Raw genomic sequence first — 21214 nt, forward strand, 5'->3', positions numbered from 1 at the left:
ACTGGCTTCTCTGCCCTGGGCGGCGGGCAGTCACTGGGGGAGGGCTTCCTCCCTTTGGCCGCAGGTAATCCCCAGAGGGGGCTCAGCAGAGAGCTGGCCACCCCACAGCCTAGCAGATGGGGGAAAGGAGTTCTTCCATCCTGAAAGGGAGACTCAGGGCAGCCCTCGCAGCACCCAGTGCAGGGGGTGTGCCTAGGCAAGGGGTGGTGCTCTGTTCGGGAGTGGGATTGGGTGGTTTTGGGCCCAGCGTGCTCTGTATCAGAATACTGCCCTTTTGGAGGAGAGCTGGGTGGTTTGGCCAGAAGATGTTGGCTCTACTCTGTGCTCTGGGTTAGATTCGGGGCAGGGAGGGACACCCCACTTGGCTCTAGTCACCCCTATAGCTACATTTGCTGGGGTCAGTGGGCTGGGTTGGTGGGCTGGGTTTGGGGCTGCCAACCCCTGTCTCTCCAGCCCCAGGGAAGTGGTATGGGGGTGAGGAGTGGGCACCATCTTTGCTCTCAGACAGACCTGGGAGCCTCCTCACTGGGTGACCTTCAGCAACTTTGTAAATTTCTGAGCTTCAGTTTCTGCATCTGTAAAGTAGAGCTACCACAGGCTTCTCCTGGTGCGGGATTGAATGAGGGGACGCGCGAACGGTGCAGGGTGCAGGAGGTCCTTGCAACAGGGGCTGTGAGCTGGGGGTGCTGAGGTGGGGGCCGGCCGCCTTCTCGCCCCCCGTGCCGGGTGCTCCCTGGGGCGGAGGCAGGGTGTCCACAAGGCCCAGGTCAGGTATGTGACTTGCAAACATTTTCTCCCATTGCCTCTTCATTTGGTTGATGGTTTCCTCTGAGAGCAGAAGCCTTTTAGTTGCATGTGATCCCACGTATTTATTTTTGTTTTTCCTGCTTATGCTTCTGGTGTCACCTCCAGAAAATCGCCGCCAAGAGCATTGTCAAGGAGCTTCCCCCCTGTGTTTTCTCCTGGGAGTTTTAGGGTCTCAAAATCTTATGTTTAAGTCTTTAATTCAAGTTCATTTGTGTGAGTGGTGTAAATGGGGGTCCAATTTCATTGTTTTGTCTGTGATTATCCAGTTTTCCAACACCATTTATTCAAGAGACTGTCCTTTTCACATTGAATATTCTTGGCTCTCTTGTCAAATGTTAGTTGATTGTATATGTATGAGCTTATTTCTGGGCTCTCTATTCTGTGCCATTAGTCTATATGTCTGTTTTTATGCCAGCACCATACTGTTTTGATTACTATAGCCTTTTTTACTTTTTATTTATTTATTTTTTCTATAGCTTTGTAGTATAGTTTGAAATCGGGAAGAGTGAAACCTCCAGATTCTTTCTTCTTTCTTAGGCTTGCTTTGGCTGTTTGGAATCTTTTGTGGTTCCATACAAATTTTAGGATTTCCTTCTTTCTCATGGCTGAGTCGTGTTCCATTATATGTGTACACCACGTCTTCTTTACCCATTCATCTGTTGATGGACGCTTGGGTTGCTTCTACTTCTTGGCTACTGTGAGTAATTCTTCAGTGAGCATGGGAGTACAGATATTTCTGCAAGATCTTATTTATTTATTTGGCTGCACTGGGTCTTCATTGCTGTGTCAAGCGTTCTCTAGGGTGCCACTCGGCATTGCGGTGCGCAGGCTTCTGATTGCAACGGCTTCTCTTGCCATGGGGCACAGGCTCCGGGCGCTCAGGGTTCAGTAGGTGCAGCTCATGGGTTCAGTAGTTGCGGCACAGGGACTGAGCTGCTCCATGGCATGTGGAATCTTCCCGGACCAGGGATCGAACCTGTGTCCCCTGCGTTGGCAGGAAGATTCTTATCCACTGGACCACCAAGGAAGTCCTCTACGAGATCTTGATTTCAGTTTCTTTGGATGTATCTCAGAAGTGGAATTGTTGGATCACATTGTAGTTTTATTTTTAGTTTTTTAAGATCCTCTATACTGTCTTGGGTGGAGGAGCCTGGAAGGCTGCAGTCCATGGGGTCGCTGAGGGTCAGACACGACTGAGCGACTTCACTTTCACTTTTCACTTTAATGCATTGGAGAAGGAAATGGCAAGCCACTCCAGTGTTCTTGCCTGGAGAATCCCAGGGACGGCGGAGCCTGATGTGCTGCCGTCTATGGGGTCGCACAGAGTCAGACACGACTGAAGCGACTTAGCAGCAGCAGCAGCAGCAGCATACTATCTTCTATAGGGCTGCACCAATTTACATTCCTACCAAGAGTATATACAGATTCCTATTTCTCCACATCCTTGTCAAAACTTGCTTTCTATCACCTTTTTTGATGACAGCAATTCTAACAGGTGGGGAGTAATATATCATTGTGGCTTTGATTTGCAATTCACTGATGATAACCAATATTGAGCACCTTTTCATGGGCCTGTTGGTCATCTGTACATCTTCTTTGGAAAATTGTATTCAGTTTCTCTGCCTGTTTTAATTTTGAGTGTTTGTTTTTTTGCTATTGAATTGTATTAGTTCTCTATATGTATTATATATAGAGAAAGAAAAACATATATAATGGAATACTACTCAGCCATGAAAAAGAAGGAAATTTTGTCATTCATGACAACGTGGATGAAATATTGACAGCACTATGCTAAGTGAAATAAGTTTGACAGAGAAAGACATGTATTGTATGATATCACATATGTGGGATCTAAAAAAAGCTGAATTCTGAGAAACAGACAGTAGAGTGATTACCAGGGCCTGGGGGTGGGGAAAATGGAAGAGATGTCAGTCAAAGGGTACAAACTTCCAGCTGTAATTACACTGTATTAATTGCGGGCTGAGGGAGGACCTGCTTTCTCTTCTTGGAACACCCGCTCTTCCTTCCTGACTTGTGGGCACAGGCGTGACCTTCAGGCTTTGCTGAAGTGCCTCGCATGACCCCCACTACACTGTGGCTGGGTATCGGAGGCGGGGAACAGTCTCGTCCCTGTGTGACCCGGCTCCTCAGCCAGTGCTGTGGGCGAAGCTGGGTGGGGGCCTCCCCTTGGCTTCTGCAGAGCTCCTGGGTCTCGCGGATGACTGGACTCAGGGATCTGGCTGGGGGTGAATTTTGGAGAGCAGCAGGCCCATCGTATTCCTCCTTGTCTCTCCTGCCCCAGCCGAGAGCTTGCACAGAGCCGGGGCTCAAGAGACGAGTACTGAGTAAATGAGTGGAGGGTAAGACGAGAAGCCTGCAAGAAGGGGAACTGGGTAGGAAAAACAAAGCCTCCAGATGGGGGTGTTTGGAGAGGTGCAGGCCCGGAAACACTAATGAACACTAAGATGTCTTGAGGACGCCTTTGGCCCCACTGGCACTCCGTGTGGACTCCCAGGCCAGTTTTAGGGCTTTGCCTATTTGGAGATGACTACAGGGATTGGGGACTTCCCAGGTGGCTCCGGGGTGAAGAATCTGCCTGCCAATGAAGGAGACACGGGTTTGATCCCTGGGTTGGGAAGATCCCCTGGAGAAGGAAATGGCACCCCACTCCAGTATTCTTGCCTGGACAGTTCCATGGACAGAGAAGCCTGGAGGGCTACAGTCCATGGGGTCCCAAAGAGTCGGACACGACTGAGTGACTAAACAGCAAGAAGGGTTGGAGTCACCAAATAGAACCCAGGACAGCTGGTGTCCCCTGACTTCCTGAGACATGGGACAAATCTTTTTTTTACCTTCTGTGTTCTCCACTCTCCACCATCAACCATCCCTCTCTCTGGCAACCCCTGGATCCTTAATCACCTCCCTGCTTTCCTCTGCCTCCCTTCTAAGCTATGCCTTTCCATTTGATTAGCAATTGACTGCCTGTTGAGGGTTCTGTGCACACTCCATAAAGAAAGCAGGACAGCATTGAGTGGCTGGGAGTGCCCTGCCATCAGCATACATGGGTTTCAGCTCTGATCAACATCACTGTCACCGCATAGGAATCAGCGCTGCACATGTACGTGTCGCCGGGGAAGAGCCCATCAGCTGCTTAGAGAAGTGGGTGTGTGAGGTGTTCAGGGCTCGTTTGAAGTGAAGTGTACTGGATGTGTCTTGAAGCCACTGTCGGCTTCCGTGATGGGCATTAATGTTCATGGCCAGAGGCATGGATGGTCCAGATTTGGGATATAATTGAAAGTATCATTTGCATTTGACTTTGGAACATACTGTTTGAGTGAGTGAGTGAGTGTGTGTGTGTGTGTGTGTGTGTGTGTGTGTGTGTAGGAGAGTAGAAGAGCCAAGGCGATTTTCCTTTTTGACCACATTTATTCTATTTTTAAAGAATTTTATTTATTTTTAGTTGGATAATTGCTTTTCAATGTTGTGGTGGTCTCCTATATATCAATGCAAATCGGTCATAACTGCACATATGTCCCCTCCCTCTTGAACCTCCTCCCCCACCTCCCATCAGAGAGCACCTGGCCGGGCTCCCTGAGCTGTACAGCAGCTCCCCACTGGCCATCTGTTTCAGACGTGGCGGTGTATATACGTCCATGCTGCTTTCTCAATTTACCCCACGCTCTCCTTCCCCCGCTGTGTCCACAGTCCATTCTCTACGTCTGTGCCTCTATTCCTTCCCTGAAGATAGGTTCATCAGTACTATTTTCTAGATCCCATCTATATGTGTTAATATACAATATTTGTGTTTCTCTTTCTGACATTTCACTCTGTATAAGAGGCCCTAGGTTCAGCCACCTCAGTACAACTGATTCAAATGATGATGTTTACTTTTGACTCCCACTGGAATTCATTTGCATTCATAGGTCGTAGCCTTGGGCAGAGATGGGCAAGGCTTTCCCTACATGAAACAGCCAGAGATGGGCAGGGCTTTCCCTGCACCAAACAGCCCTCAGCTTGGCCTTGGTCACAAAATGGGTCACTCACAGGTGCTCAGAATTCCCGGAGGCTAGGAGGCTGCCTCTGTTGGACAGGTCTCTGGGCCGGGGAGGTGGGCTGTGCCCGGAGTTGGACCTGTGACTAGCTCCCATCTCTCTGGGCACCCTGCAGTCCAAATGGGTGTGTGTGTGTGTTTCAGAAAGGGTGATTTCAGAATCCAGACTATTTTTTTTTTCTGTTTTTTCAAAAAAAATTTTTTTTAATTAAAAAAAAATTCATTGAGTATAGTTGTTTTAGAATGTGTTAGTTTCTGCTGTGCAGCAAAGTGAATCAGCTATCTAGACAGTCTTTTACGTTCTTACTTGCCTTCAGTGAGCCCTACGGTTCCCATACTTGCTTATCATATGTGAGAATAACTTATGATAGACATCCAGAAAGAGGCCACTGGTACATAGAGGATGGTCAGTGTGGAGTCTCCACCTGCACTGAAAAGGAAGAGGGGCTGAAGTGCCCTGCAAGGGAGCGAGGTTAGACGTTAGGAAGAACTGACCCAGAGAGGGGAGAGGTGGCAGGCCTTTCTCTACAGCCTGTTTTCTTTTTTAAAAATACTTTTATTTAAAAACAAATTTAAACGTTTTATATTTGTATTGGGGTGAGCTCTCCTAGTGGCTCAGACAATAAAGAATCTGCTTGCAATGTAGGATTCCCAGGTTCGATCCCTGGGTTGGGAAGATCCCCTGGAGAAGGGAATGGCAACCCATTTCAGTAGTCCTTCCTAGAGAATCCCATGGACAGAGGAGCCTGGCCAGCTATAGTCCACAGGGTTGCAAAGAAATATGACAGAGCGACTAACACATAGCTGATTCAAAATGCTGTGATAATTTCAGGTTTATATTTTTATTTTATATTGGAGCATAGTTGATTAACCATGTTGTATTAGTTTCAGGTGTACGGCAAAATGAATCAGTTTGTACATATACATATGTCCACTTTTTTTTTTTAAGATTCTTTCCCCATATAGGCCATTACAGAGTACTGAGAAGAGCTCTCTGTGCCACACAGTAGGTCCTTGTTGGTTATCTGTATTAAATACAGCAGTGTGTACATGTCTATCCCAAACTCCCAATCTATCCTTCCACCCCACCTTTCGCCCTTGGTAACTAAATTTGTTCTCTAAGTCTGTGAATCTGTTTCTGTTTTGTAGATAAGTTCATTTATATCATTTTTTTTAGATTCCACATGTAATCGATATATGATATTTGTCTTTCTCTGTCTGACTTACTTCACTTAGAATGATCATCTCTGGGTCCGATCATGTTGCTACAAATGGCATTATTTCATTCTTTTTCATGGCCAGAGCTGGTCTTTTTTTTCTCCCCCTGTTAGGGATGAGTTGCATGTGGCGGGCCACATGGCCCCGAGGCAGGGGGTGGACCGGATGGCTTCCCAAAGCCCCTCTGGGCTCGTGTCCACTCCAGGCTTGCTCATTAGCTTGCCTGAAGTTTCTTCTTCCTGGCTCCCAATTAGCTCTGTCCATCTAGCTTTCTGAGGGGTGCTTCCTTTTGAGGAGGAAGAAGGCAGACAAGAGCAGAGACCAGGGCTCTGGGAGGGATGTGGGGCTGGGGTGGGGAGGGAGGAACAGCCGCCAGGCAGTTTGTCAGGTTTCCCATCAAACTCTGGCATGAGAGAGTCTTTCCTCACAAGTGGCCTGTGCCTGCACAGGTGCTTGCGGCGAGGTGTCAGGATGCTGAGAGGGGCTGTGAGGTGAGCCATGCATGGTAGACGCCAGGCCCTTACTGCTCTGACTCCCCAGCACCCCCACTCCATGCTCAGGAGAGGGGTGTTCAGGTGGCTGACTCGGAGCTGCGGCTGGGAGCCACTGGCTGCAGAATTAAATAGGCCCTCTAGGCTGGTCTTCCAGAAAAGATGGACCAGGGAGGGAGGGCAGAGAAATGAAGTTAGACATGAAGCAGAACTTTCTGACGCTGCACTGAGTGAACAGAGAGGCTGTGGAATAGCCTTGGCTGCCCTCACTGCCCAGCACGGGGGCGGTCATTCGTATGGTTTACCTTGAACCTCATCATGACTCAGTGAGGTGAGCAGGGCAGGGGAGGGCCAGCCTCAACAGCCCTCTGGGACTCAGGAGCAAAGAGCTGAGCAGGGATCAGAGAGTTGCCTGACATCACACAGCCAAGCAGTGGCCCCACCTGAACCTTACACTCACCATCCCCAGCCAGCTCCTCCCTCCAAGACTCACGGTGATGGGTGACCGCTGGCTGCCCTAGAGCCGGCTCACTCCCAGGGCCCCCTCCCTCAGGCCCAGGGGTCCTGGAACCCTTTTCTGGCTGGGGGCAGGTTGTCCAAGGCCGGGCATGAAATTTACAGGCTTGCGAAAAACCTCAGAAATGGAGAGAAATCATAGTTGAATGAAAATTACAAAACAATACCAAAACGAATGCAAAAATATTCACAGTGAACAAACCATCACAATTTTAAATAAAGGCAGGCTGTTTATCTAAACTGAAATTAATTAAAAAAGACTTAAGATGGTCACTTGGTCATGAGAAATGATCAAATGTGGCCATTTTTTTCCGACTGAAAATGAGAGAAGCAGAGGAAAGCAGATTATTATCATCAGTGATGCATTTGCTTCCATCAAAGCCAGGAAAGCAAAATGACAATAAACTCTTTTTTGCTGTAAATAAAATACTTCGGTTTGAAATAATCTTGTGAGTTTAAACACACCTACTTTTAAATGTTTCAATATTTTTTCAAGTACTTCAGTGTTCTGAAAAGAAAATTAACCATCAAAAAATATATAGAATCATGGAACTAGGGGCACACATTTTTTCCTCCCACATTCAATGTTTTGATACTTTTTTCAGAAATTAAAGATTAAAAATTTTTTTAAATAGTGATTTTTATATCACTTGATTTCATATCATTTTTGTATCATCTTTGATTTTTTAAAAAGATTGCCTTAAAATAGTCATCTCGATTACTGAGTTGTGGGGTGCCCCTTACATTTTGTGCATCACCCCAACCTTGGTCCTGTTTTGATACCCTCCAGGGAAGGAAGCTGTCCCTCTCTCCTGTCCTTGGTGGGGGATAAGACACAGGCTAGTCCTTGGGGCCCACGTAGGCCTAGGATCGTCCCCGGAAGGTGAGCACTGGGGCGGGAACAGGCTGCCAAGAGAAGATGGATGGGCTGCGAGGCCCTGCAGACAGAGACGAGCATCCATTCTCGAGGTCATCAATCAAGTCCCTGGTGTGGTGACACTTGCCCTAATCAGGCCAGGAGGCCCCAGGTTTCAGGGGCGGGGAGGCAGGGAGAAGCCAGGTGGGCAGATGCTCTGAACTGGTGCCCGGAAAGGGTGAGGTTCAGCCAGGGTCACCAGGCTGGGCACAAGGGGTGCTGCGTACTTGGCCTGGCCCTGCTTATTTCCCTTTGTCCGGGCAGGCTGCAGCCCTGCTGCTCAGGCCCCGGCCTGTCTGGGGGCTGGGAGCGAGTGCAGGAAGAGAGGGGAGGAAGTGGACGCAGGTGGAGGTGGACAGCTTCGAGGGAGTTGTGCACCCCCTTCTCTGCTTTCTCAGAGTCCTCCAGGGGTGCCCCCGACTGCAGAAAAGACCTGAACCTGCTCCTTGATGTCAAGGCCCTTGATCACCTGGCCACAACCTCTCCTGTCCTCCGACTCACCAAAGGCCCTCTGTGTGAGCCCCCCCACCACTGCCAACCTCCAGGGCCCTCTACCCTCTCGGGCTGACCCCACAGTGGTTCCTCCTCCAGACCCAAGTTCTGCTTCCTCTCCGAAGCCTCCCTTGACTGTCCACAGCCCTCACTGTCCCACCGATTCTTTTTTTTTTCTGGATACTCCAAGCAGAATGTGGGATCAGGGATTGAACCTACACTCCCTGCAGAGGAAGCAGGGAATCCTAACCAATGGATCGCCAGTGGAGCTCCTGTTGCCTCCCCAGGCAGGCTCTGAATTTGCTGAGGGCCTGGGATGGTGGCTTATCCCCGGGGCTTCCTTCAGAGCCTTGCACATACTGGGAGTGATACCTCTGGATGAGGAGACCCCATGGATGCTCTTGGACCCGTGGTTCTCAAGTTGTGTGGAGGGTGGGAGGCAGGGGTGGCTGCTGAGGGAGGGGCCCCGTCGGTGTTCCAGTCAGGCCCGTGGAGCAAGAGGGGAGCTCAGACGTCTGGTTGTTCCATGAGCCTGTGGGGGGAGGGGCTGCCCCGCCCCTTCTCACAACTCTTCTCGCAGAAGACATCACCCCGACTTGCCTGAGGCGCAGGACACTGGTTTCTACCCCCGAGGTCTCGGCAGATGGCAACTGAACCTGCCAGCAGCTTGCATCAGACACCCTTCTGCGCCCTTGACTTCGCTCTGTGCTCACACCCCAGTTGCTCTAGGTCCACCTCTGAAATGTACACAGATCTCATCGCTTCTCACACCCGCGCTGCTGCTGCCCCTGTCAGGGCACACGACAGGGTGTCTGGACCACACGGTGGCTTCCGGACTGGTTTTCTGCATGCCTCCTTGCTCCCTCTGTCTCTCCCGCCTCGTCCCCCATCCCAGTCTCCCCTGATCTCTCCTCAAAACAGCAGCCAGGACGACCTCTTTCACATTCTGTCTCCCCTTGAAGTTTCTGGTGGCTTCTTTTTCTTTCCTTTTATTAAAAAAAATGTTGGCCACACCCTGGGGCACATCGGACCGTGGTTTCCCAACCAGGGATTGAACATACACCCCCTGCATTGGAAGGTGGAGTCTTAACCGCTGGACCACAGGGGAAGTCCTGAGTGGTTTCTGTCTTAAGCAGGAAAATCTGAGATGGTTACTGTGATCTACAAGAGCCCACAAGATCTTGCTCTCTCCGACCGCACCTTCATCACTCTCTCCTTTATTCACATTGCATCAGCCAGGCAGGCCTGTTTGCTGTTCCTGGAACTCTCCTACCTCGGGGGACTTTGCTGTACCCACTTCCGCCCCACCTTGGCCTGCAATGTTCTTTTCTCCAGATGGTTGCTCCGCTACCTTCCTCTCTTTCTCCAGGTCTTTGGTGACAGGTTACTTCCTAAAAGAGGCCTTCCGGGGTTATCTGTACGAAATCACACCTGTGCTTGACCACTCTCTTCCTCCTTGCCCTGCTTTGTTTTGCTTTATGACACTCAGAATGTACTAGTATTTGTGTGTCTCCTTCAGTTCAGTTGCTCAGTCGTGTCTGACTCTGCGACCCCATGGACTGCAGTACTCCAGGCTTCCTTGTCTTTCACTATCTCCCAGAGTTTGCTCAAACTCATGTCCATTGAGTCAGTGATGCCATCCAACCATTTGGTCCTCTGTTGTCCCCTTCTCCTCCTGCCTTCAATCTTTCCCAGTATCAGGGTCTTTTCCAATGAGTCAGTTCTTCGCATCAGGTGGCCAAAGTATTGGAGTCTTGGCTTCAGCATCAGTTCTTCCAGTGAATATTCAGGACTGATTTCCTTTAGGCTGGACTGGTTGAATCTCATTGCTGTTCAAGGGACTCTCAAGAGTCTTCTCCAACACCACAGTTCAAAGGCATCAAATTCTTTGATGTGTCTCCTTACACTGGTGGAAGCTCCATGAGAACAGTGACTTTTTCTGTCTTGCTCACTGTCCTATCTCTAGTGCCCAGGAAAGCAATGAGGCACAGTAGGTGCTTAATCTGAACAGCATAGTGCTAATTATATACACGATAAGTACAAAGTTCTCCCACCTGCACAGGGGTGGATGGACTTGTATCCAGCTCTCCTGCCCTGCTGGAAGACCCTCTCTGCACCCATGGTCCCTGCTTTGCATTGGGTTGGCACTTTATACTTTTCCAGTGGCTTTCAAGGTAGGATCTTACTTCCTCTTCTTGCCCATCCCTGGAGGCTCAGGTGGTAAACTGGGATGCTCGAGGTCACCTATGAGTGAGGGGTAGAGCTTGGATCAGGGTCAGGCCCCCTGGGGCTCAGCCTCATCATCCCAACCCTCCGGGGTGGCCTGGGGTCTGAATCAGGAGTGCTCTCCAGGGCCCACATCCAGGCCAGCCCCCGGGAGGCTGCTGGGCGAAGCCTCAGCCTCTCCAGTCTGGGCGCGGTTCCTGGTGTGAGTCACAGTCGCTCACTGCTCCTGCTTGCGTTATGATGAAGGCTGATTATACTAAGGGACATTAATCACAGGAAATAAAGGCTCACACTTGGGACTTCTTTTGCTAAAGAACTCAGGGCACTTCCACTTATGACACATAGCCTCTTTGAACAGTGGGGATGGACGGGAATACTGGTTCTTCACAGGCGAAGCCAGGGGAGGGGCCAGGGCAGGGGTGTGCTGTCAACCCAGCTCTCCAAACATGACACAGGAAAGAAAAGAAAAGAAAGTGAAGCCGCTCAGTCATGTCTGACTCTTTGTGACCCCATGGACTGTAGCCCACCAGGCTCCTCCGTCTATGGGATTTTCCAGGCAAGAATACTGGAGTGCGTTGCCATTTCCTTCTCCAGGGGATCTTTCCAACCCAGGGCTTGAACCCAGGTCTCCTGCTCTGTAGGCAGACGCTTTACCATCTGAGCCACCAGGGAAGTCAGATGGTAAATATGACACAACACACCCAAAAAACCCTGACTGTGGTGTCTGGCCATTTTTGTGGGGTAAATTTTCCCATTACAGCCAGCTACGAGCTGCCGAAGTACTGTCAGCAGAACTGAATGAATTCAGCTGACAGCTGAGTGCAGAGCTGCAAAGAAAGGGGTGTCAGCCCCCATCTCGGGAAGCACACAGCACCAGGTGACAGACCCGGGCTTCTCTCCAGACCTGGCTTCACAGTCTACGGAACACATCCTGCACTCATCTGATTTTCAAACAACCTTTTATTATTTATTTGGCTGTGCTGTAGGGCATGCGGGATCTTAGTTTCTCCAGCAGGGATTGAAATGGTGCCCCCTGCATTGGAAGCAATGAGTTTTTTTTTTTTTTTTTAACAATTGAACCACCAGAAAAGTCCCCATAACAACCTTTTAGACAGGCAGCTACTATTATGCCCATTTATCAGATGAGAGGTGGCACTAGTGGTAAAGAACTTGCCTGCCAGTGCAGGAGACGTAAGAGACGCAAGTTCGATCTCTGGGTTGGGAAGATCCCCTGGAGGAGGGCGTGGCAACTCACTCCAGTATTCTGCCTGGAGAATCCCATGGACAGAGGAGCCTGGTGGGCTATAGTCCGTGGGGTCACAAAGAGTCAGATACGACTAAAGTGACTATGCGTGCGTATCAGACGAGAAATCTGGGGCTCAAAGATGAAATGACTTCTTCAAGATGGATGTGGAGGGCTGTGTGTCCCTGCTGGGAATGCTGGCCAAGCTGGAGGAGGGAAGCAGGCTGGAGAGGAACAGTGGGCACCCGGCTTGTTTAGCCCTGTGGCTGCTTCTCATTCCGAGAGGACCCTGAATGAGCCCCAGAGTGCGCTGGACAGTCACAGTGGAAGGTAAACTCGCTGAGCTAATGGTGACCTGGGAGGTCACTCATCTGTTCTGTGAACTTCACTGAGAGCTGCCGTCTGCTGGGCCTGGGCTCAGTGCTGGGTGCAGAGAGCAGGGAGACCTGGTCCCTGACCACAGGGACCGTGCCTTCCAGGTGGGGCGAGACCCGCACGACGTAGGACTGTGTGGGGAGGGCTGTCACAGGGAGTCCAGGATGCCGGGAACCTAGAAGGGACCCTAAAACAGAGGCTGGGGAAGGAAGGCTGAGGCTTGGAGGGGCCCGGTGGCAGGTGGGGACATGGAGGAGCGAGCAGAGGAGTCTTCCTCACAGAGCGAATCGGGTGGCAAATGCTTGAGAGAGGATGAGTTGGAGCGGGGACCCCAAAGTGAGGGTAGCTGAGGCTGGAGGGAGGTGGGTCTTAAGCTGGACACTCTTGGTCCCCAGTTTCTTTCGAGTCCTGTTGCCCCGAGCCCCCTCAGACTCTGAATTCACTATGAGAACCTGGAGCCTGGTCAGCCAGTCAAAGCCACATTTGGATTCGGGATCCTGGGAAACTGACCTCCTATTTGTTGATCTTAAGTCCCAGCTCCCCAGAAACCCTGGAGGCAGGAAAGGAGTCTGCTACCTGGCCCTCCCCCGACCCCCAGCCCTAGAGTACCTCCCCGCAGAAGGTGGCCCAGTGTGTGGTCGGCAGGTGCCCACACGTGGATTCCGGCCATAGCAAGCCATGGCTGTTGGGAGCTCATGGCGTGGGCTGTGTGTCAGGGAGAGAGGCAGGGCAGGGGCTCCCCTTGCAGATGGCTGACCAAGGGCTAGGTGGGTGAAGCCCCACCCTGCTTAGGTGTCCCAGGGGCCTCAGGGCACTTCTGGTACTTGCCGGGAGCCAGCATGGGGAATCCCGCGGGTGGCAAAGGTCATGAGGAAAGGGGCCTGACAAAATGCAAAGGCAGGATCAGGCCTCAGGGGTCCCCCTGGATTTTCTCGAGCATCTACCCCCAAAACCAGAATCTGCCTGCTTTACTGTGTTATGCTTTCCGCCGACTCTTCTAACATTAACAGGGGGCTGTCCCTTGGCCACCTTTTTCTGGAAAGTTAATTTAGAGCTTTTAGATAATAAGTCTCCTGGGCATAATACGAGTGTTTCAATCCAAAAACCCCTCTGATGGCTTTCTAGCCTGCCTGACAGACTTGTCCGGACTCTTACAGCTGCGCATGTGATTGTTTGCAGTTTCCTGACGGCGAGAGGCACAGGAAGCTTAAAATATCCTAGGAATGTAGGGGCTTCCAAGGAGTCAAAATCATTAGAATAGGACTGAGTAAGGGTTTCATTGTTGAGCCAATACTTGCTGCCAAGTTTTCATATCTTTTATTTGTTGATATAGCTGGTATGTAGAAAAAACAGGTAGTAGCCCTGGAATTAGCAACATTAGATCTTTGAGTTAAGTATTTTCTTTGTTATAACCCACTGCACCTTTGTTCTACAGGAGTGTAACTTTATTTAGTACTTTGAGGGTGATGCAGATTAAAGAAAAAACACTTAAAGGGAAAATGAGTTTTCTGGCTGACAGACATTTATCTAGGAAAAGAGCCATAAAAATGTTAACAGGCCCCCTGGCCAGAAGATGATGTAAAACCACCTGAGACCTTTTGTATACGGGAAGGTATGCAAAAAGAAAGCCTGGTCTCAATAATGGTCAGGACTGCTGCCCCTGCATAACTCTGCATATTTCATTATTTCTTTATGTACAACTTGGGGTATATAAGGTGTTTGTGAAAATAAAGTTGTGGGTCTGGCACCAATGCTTGGCTCCCCCATGTCGTTCTTTTCTCCCCTTTCAAGCTGAATTCCCGTCTGGAGCACAGAGGCTCTCCGTGTCTACTTATTTGCCCTGGCTTCCAAGACCCACGGGAGAGGGAGCCCAAGGCGGGGTACCCTCCACTATTCAAGTGGGTGCTGGTGGCCTACATAGACGGTGCAAGCCCCTTGTCTCAGAGCTTTATTGGTCTCATGTGTAAACGAAGTTATTCAGCCTCTTTTCTCCATTAGTTTTCCTACTACACAATTCTTTCCTGATCTCTCTTTATAAATAAGTCTCTCCTCGCCAACTCCGTCCCCGCTTCAAATTCCCTGGATCCACCGGGGCTGGACCCCGGCAGGTACATCCGCCTCTGGAGGCGGTACATGTGCTTCGGAAATCTAAAAGTGTTAGCCGTACAGTCATGTCCAACTCTCTGTGAGCCCATGGACTGTAACCTGCCAGGCTCCTGTGTCCGTGGAATTTTCCAGGCAAGAATACTGGAGTGGGTTGCCATTCCCTTCTCCAGGGGATCTTCCCAACCCAGGGATCGAACGTGAGTCTCCTGCACTGCAGGCAGATTCTTTACTAGGAAGCCCTGGCAGCCTTGTAAGAAGTTCAGTGTCTTGAGGCCACTGCACTGCAGAGACCACGTGGAGAGACACCTAGAGATGGAGGGAGAGGTCGAGGAACTGGCACCCCAGCCCCCACCCCCCGCCACTCGCTGTTCACAGCTTCCCAGCCTGTTTACCAGACACACGAGTAAGGCAGACTTTGACATGACCCAGGCTCTCTGCGGGTCTGCTGGCCATGGCACACCCTGAGCCAGAACCGTCTGGCAGAGCTGGGTTTAGCTTCTTGACCTGCAGAAACTATTAGAGTTGATAACTGACCACTGCTGTTTTAAGCCCCTGGGTTTGGGGATGAGTTGTTATGTAGCAACAGAGAACTGGCAGGGATTTTGCAACGGTATCTGTGCTCAAAACATTGTGAGGCGTCATGCTGCTCGTCACGCGCCTTCCCACACACAGTCACCTTTCTCTCTACGATAACCCTGAACACTGGCAGGGCAGGTATTCTTAATCCTCATTTTATAGATGAGAAACCGAGAGTCAGAGAGGCCTAGTGATGTGGACAAGGGCAGGCAGCACTAGGGCTCAGGGGTCTGAGGATAAGTCCATGTTGCTCTGCCACTCAGCTCATTCCAACTCACTGCCCACCACGTGGGAACCCAAGTCTTTGGCTAAGTTCAGAGTGAGAGGTGGGTGTGATGGAGGCAACAGGAAGGAAGACCTCTGGGGTGGAGGTGAAGAAGGGTTGTCCTGGAAATGGAGACTAAACCAGTGGGGATATCAAGGGACCGAGGTCTAGCTCTGGACTTCTATCTCTTCCAGGTCAGCACCAAACAGAAATCCTTAGGAAAGGTGTGTGAGTTCTTGGGGTGGCAGGCATGGGTGCCAAGGCTGGGGAAGTGGGAGATAGATAGAAGTCCTAAGTCTGTATGAGTCCCTGGGAACAGGGGCAGCCCCTTTCCCAGGGCCATGATCATCCAGAACTCCTTCTTGGGGGCCTGAGAAGGCAGAAGGCTCCTGCTGGAGAGGAACCAAGGGTGGAGGGAACAGGGAACTCGCTCTTGGAGCTGGTGTGATGGTGGAGGAAAGACAGTCCTGGATTCCCCGAGAATCCTTCCAGCTGCTGCTGCTGCTGCTGCTGCTGCTAAATCGCTTCAGTCGTGTCCGACTCTGTGCGACCCCATAGATGGCAGCCCACCAGGCTCTGCCGTCCCTGGGATTCTCCAGGCAAGAACCTGGAGTGGGTTGCCATTTCCTTCTCCAATGCATGAAAGTGAAAAGTGAACGTGAAGTCACTGACTCATGTCCAACTCTCAGCGACCCCATGGACTGCAGCCTTCCAGGCTCCTCCATCCATGGGATTTTCAGGTTAAACGCTCAGCCTGAGCAGCTGCATAAATTAGCAAATTTTACACGGCTGTGTGTGTGTGTGTGACCTTTGCAGGTACCTGAGTCTAGGGCCTGTTTGGCTGAGTGTGTGTGCTTGCGTGCGTGTGTCCCTCTCTCCAAACAAGAAGGTCTGCTTTCTGTGAGTCTGGCATCTCTGCTGTGTCTTGCCAGCGTAGAGCAGGTGGAGGGTGGACCCGCTTGGTAGTCTGGGTGGTTTAAACAAGTCCTTCAGGTCTCCTCAGGGCACCGGCCCACAGTCCCCAGACTGACTATGTGATGGTCACACTGCATTCTTCCAGGGCTGTTAGAGCCTCCCTCTGCTCAGGGAGACTGGAAGATTCTTCATGGGTGAAGATGCTCAAGCCCAGAGAGGTGAGTTCACTTCCTCAAGGATGCACAGCTGGCTCCCAGGTCTCCTCTCTTTATGGTGAACCACTTTGGGAAGTTGCCACTTTATCCAGCAGGTAAAGGGGTGAGAGTGCCCAGGGATGGTTGTTCCCATCTCAGCTAGCATCTCTTCTCCGTGCTGGCCTGCTGCTCTGGGGAAGGGAGAGGCCTCCCTATGGGTCCTGGGTGGGGGTTAAGTGTGGTTCCTCCTCCAGCACTTTCTCTGAGCCAAGCTTGGGACTGAACCGAGAGATTCCCAGAAACCTAAGCCATGGTGTTTGGCATCTTCACCCCCATCCTCCCACTCCCCACCCTCAAGTCCTGCACATAATTGGGGCAGGTGTCTGGCTCAGAGCCAAGCACTGTCCCCATTTCACAGATGAGGAGGCTGAGGCTCAGAGAGCTCAGGTGAGATTCCTACATTCACACAGCAGTGAGTCCTTTGATCACGTCCGCTGTGTCACTTTGGGCAGAGACGGGGTGGTCACTGAACCCCAAAAACCTGGGGTGGAGAAGCATAGGGGAATTCAGCTTCTTCCCCTAAATGATGTCATCAACTGACACACAAAAAAAGAGGTGGTTGAGGGGGAAAAACTGCATTTCTGCATTCCGAGTTTCCCCCCTCATTAATTTTAATCTAATTTGATTACTGATTCCTCGATAAACAGCAGCCTCCCTCTAACAAGCCAGGGTCTTCCCCCTGACCCCGCAATTGTGTTGCTAATCAGCCAGCGTATCAGGAAAGCCTCACCACTAATTGTCGCGGGGCCCTGTCCTATCCTGGGTGCCAGGTAAGGGATGGCAGAGAGAGGTAATTATAATCAGACCTAATTGGTAATTATAACAGATCCCGGCTAGAAATTGTCTTCAGTTAGACATTCCCAGAGAGGTGCTAATAGTCTCCGGGGCGTCTGAGAGCCACAGACATAGGGGAGGGGTCTTGTGAGGAGTGGGTGGCCTCACACGGGTGGTGTTCACCCTCTGACCCTCCACTGAGGACTGGCCCCAGGCCAGCCTGGCCCCGGCGGGCAATGCTGTGCTCCCCTGCACCCGAGGCTGAGGCCTCTCACCCCACAGGGCTGCGTGCAGGGGGTGTGCAGGTAATGCCAATGACTATGTGGCTCAGGACCCCGAAGCATGGAAACTTCTGGATCATTCAAGAAACTGTAACATTGCTCAGGCCCCACGGGATGTCTGCTGGTAGAACCACTGCTGAATTGAGGCATGCGTGAGAGTTCCCTGGCTAACAGAAATGGAAGGGAGTGACTCTCACCACCACTTGGGCACCCTCTCTCTGGGCACTTACTTGCTTTTTGTCTCTAGCAAGGGCTTTGGGGAGTCTATGTTGTCCTAGCTTCTGTTAACCGGGATCCAACTAGCCCACACTTTCTTGCTGTCAGACCTGTGCTCCAAATACCACGTGGTTCTCTTCTTTGGGGCCCTCGTATGTGGTGATGAACCCATGCCCCAAATACCACGTGGTTCTCTTCTTTGGGGCCCTCATATGTGGTGATGAATGTCCGCAAGCACCTGCGATAGCTCCCCACTGCTCACAGGCAAGTTCAAACTCCTTTCGAGGCACTCGGCCTTTCCTGATGAACCCCACCCCCACGCTCCTCTTTATCTCCTACAACCGTCCCTAGGCTGACCCCTCAGTCAGATCACCCTGTTCTTTCATCCTCTGAGCCTTTGCTCTGGTTCTTATGATCATTTTTTTTTTTAAAAAAACATCACTCTTTATAGTTTCCCAGTCTCAGCAGATGTTCTCAAGTTTGTAAGTCTTTATTTTTATTTTATCTGTTTATTTTTGGCTGTGCCGCTTGGCTTGAGGGATCTTAGTTCCCCAACCAGGGGTTGAACCTGTATCCTGGGCAGTGAGAGCATGGTGTCTTAACCATTGGACCACCAGGGAATTCGTTGATGACTTTTATTTTTTAATTTAATGAAATTAATTATTTTACAGTATTTGTTTACCTTGGCCACGCAACCTCAGGGCATTTGGGATCTTGGTTCCCTGACCAGGGATCGAACCCAGGCCCCCTGAAGTGGAAATGCAGAGTCTTAATTACTGTACTGCCAGAGAGGTCCCCTGATTATTATTATTTTTTGATTATTTATTTATTTGGTTGCTCTGGGTCTTTATTGCTGCTGGTGGGTTTTTCTCAATTTGTGGCGAGCGGAGGCTATTCTCTAGTTGCAGTGCTCGGACTTCTCATTACAGTGTCTTCTCTTGTTGTGGAGCACGGGTTCTAGGCCACACAGGATTCAGTAGTTCCCAGGCTTTAGAGCACAGGCTCAGTAGTTGTGGCGCACGGGCTTAGTTGCTCCATGGCACATGGAATTTTCCTGGAATAAGGATTGAACTTGTGTCTCCTGCCTTGGCAGGTGGATTTTTTTTTTTTTCCCACTGAGCCACCTGGGAAGCCCTGATTATTTTTAAATAATCTACCACGTAATTTAAATAGGTAGACTACTAAAATTCTACTCTCCCTACCAAGGGAGATTTCAACAGTCACGCCCCTTGTGAAGTCCTCCCAGGTTTTCTTGGTTGAAACGAACACTTTCTCTGTGTCTTGTTTATACTTTTAAATACTTCTCTCATTCTGTCTTATATGATTGTAAGGAGTTTCTCTGTTTTCTCTTTCCCATGACCGTAAACTCCTTGCGGGTACAGATGATGCTTTATACCCCCACTCTGTACACGATGCTTTTACCATAGTTGGCATCTAGTGAGGATGTGGTGAGTCAAGGACTGAGTGTATTGATGAGACGCCTCCCCTTCCAGGCTGCATCATGACATCAGTGCAGATGCTTGCGGGATGCTGACTTCCACACCTCCAGGTCTAAACGTTTGAATCTGTGTCTAATATTGGCTGCTGTTGGGTTTCTGGAATTAGGATTAGGTGGAATTTGGCCAGGAATGCCTGAATTCTGTTTAAACCAGCCTCCCTAAAGTCCCATATGGCTACTGAGCACTTGACGTGGGCTTAGTGCCACCGAGGAACGGTATTTTTAGTTTCATTTGATTGTAATTAATTTGAAATTAAAATTAAACAGCCACTTGTGGCAGGGGGCTGCCATATTGGACAGCAGGCTCCAGAGGCTCCACAGGGAGTCCTCAGAGGCCCATTGCTGAGGGCAGCAAGAAGGGCCTGGCACCAAAGCCCATTTTGTGTCAAATGAGGCTGCTCACAAGCGATTCCAGAGACTCACATTCATCCGACTGAAAGTGGGATCTATTTTTAATGCATTGTTATTTTTTTCAGTTCTGAAGTGGGTATGACGTTAATGATAACTCTCCATTAGCTGGAATGCAAGCTTAGCTGGGAAAGAGCCTCTCCTTGGCCAGGTTGGGGAGCATGAATCATTTAGTTCACTGCCCATGGAGCAGATCCCACTCCAGCCCGTCCTGGGGCCCATTTCTGCACCATACCCTACAGGGGGCATTTCCAGACCAGGCAGTGAGTGGCAGAGAGAGTTCAGTTCCAAGCTCTGGGCTCTTTACAAGAGATCCGCTGTTAGCAGAGAAGGAACATGCTGCCCACTCTTCTAGGCCATATTGATTAAATTGTCCAAACTCCTCATGCTTGAAACCTCACCTAAACCCCATTCAAGCCTTGGTGACTCCCCGGGAATGACTGGATGCCATTGGCATTGTCTTCCTTCGTCTCCTTTCTGTTTCTCTTTTAGCCGCTGATCCTCACTATGAGCTCCCTGAAGGCAGGTCTAGGGTGGGTGGGATCAGGGTGGCAATGCAGGTAACAGGAATGCATAGCGTGGCCCAGCTGAATGGAGGCTGGTGGCCACCTTGCCATGAAGGGAGCAGCCATCGCATGATTGTTGCCAAGCAAGAGAACAGGCTTAATGTTGCCAGGTCTTTGCAAGAGAAGCCAGAAGATTTCCCTGGTGGTCCTGTGGTTAAGACTCTTTGCTTGCACTGCAGGGGACTCAGTTCAGTCCTTGATGGGAGAACTGAGATCGCACATGCTGTAGACGTGGCCAAAATTTAAAAAAAAACGAAGAACCAGAAATCTGAATTTTTAATACATAACCCTCCAGAATCTAAAATGTTGGCCAGGAATTCAAAAATCTCTAAAGATACTTTAGGACCTGATGCTGGGAAAGACTGAAAGCAAAAGGAGCAGGGGGCAACATAGGATGAGATGGTTGGATAACATCTCTGACTCAGCGGACATGAATTTGAGCAAACTCTGGGAGATAGTGGAGGACAGAGAAGCCTGGTGTGCTGCAGTTCATGGGGTTGCAAAGAGTCAGACACAGCTTAGCGAATGAATAGCATCAACAACAAAGATACTTTAGGAGCCGACGGGACACGGTTATGCGCTGGACCTGACTTGCTGGCAGCCAGTGGCCACTCGTGAATCTGGACTCTGTGAGTCATAGGGTCTCTGCCCACTCTGACATCTCTTATTCTTGGGCAGACCCCACACCACCTCACACAGCAGAGGTGTTTATCACATCTTGTTGGAAAGTTACAGACTCCTGTGTGCGATGCCCAGGGCCTGTCCTGGGAGTGCTGCCCACAGCCCCTCAGCCACTCCCCCAGGGAAGATAAGATGTGGCTGCTCCTCTATCCAGCAGCCAGAAGAGTCCACCCACTCTGGACGGGCACCCCTTGGAGAGGAAGCGATTCAGTTCAGCGCTGGTCCACAGAAGTGCTCAGATTCTCCCTCCAGAGAATCACTGCCTGCTATGGAGTTTTAAGACCAGTGGCTGGAGGATCACTCTCCCCCACCTATTTTTCTTTTGTTTTGGTGCCGATG

At 50.4% G+C, this 21214-nt stretch overlaps 1 protein-coding gene across 2 annotated transcripts in view; it reads right to left on the reverse strand.

Moving 5' to 3' along the window:
* The window catches only part of KIRREL3 (kirre like nephrin family adhesion molecule 3), a 609236-nt gene that overhangs the window by 56514 nt on the left and 531508 nt on the right, over positions 1-21214 (reverse strand). The gene's annotated exons all lie outside the window — the stretch shown is intronic.

This window comes from Oryx dammah, unplaced genomic scaffold (genome assembly GCF_014754425.2).
Source record: "Oryx dammah isolate SB20612 unplaced genomic scaffold, SCBI_Odam_1.1 HiC_scaffold_15, whole genome shotgun sequence".
Taxonomy (NCBI): domain Eukaryota; kingdom Metazoa; phylum Chordata; class Mammalia; order Artiodactyla; family Bovidae; genus Oryx; species Oryx dammah.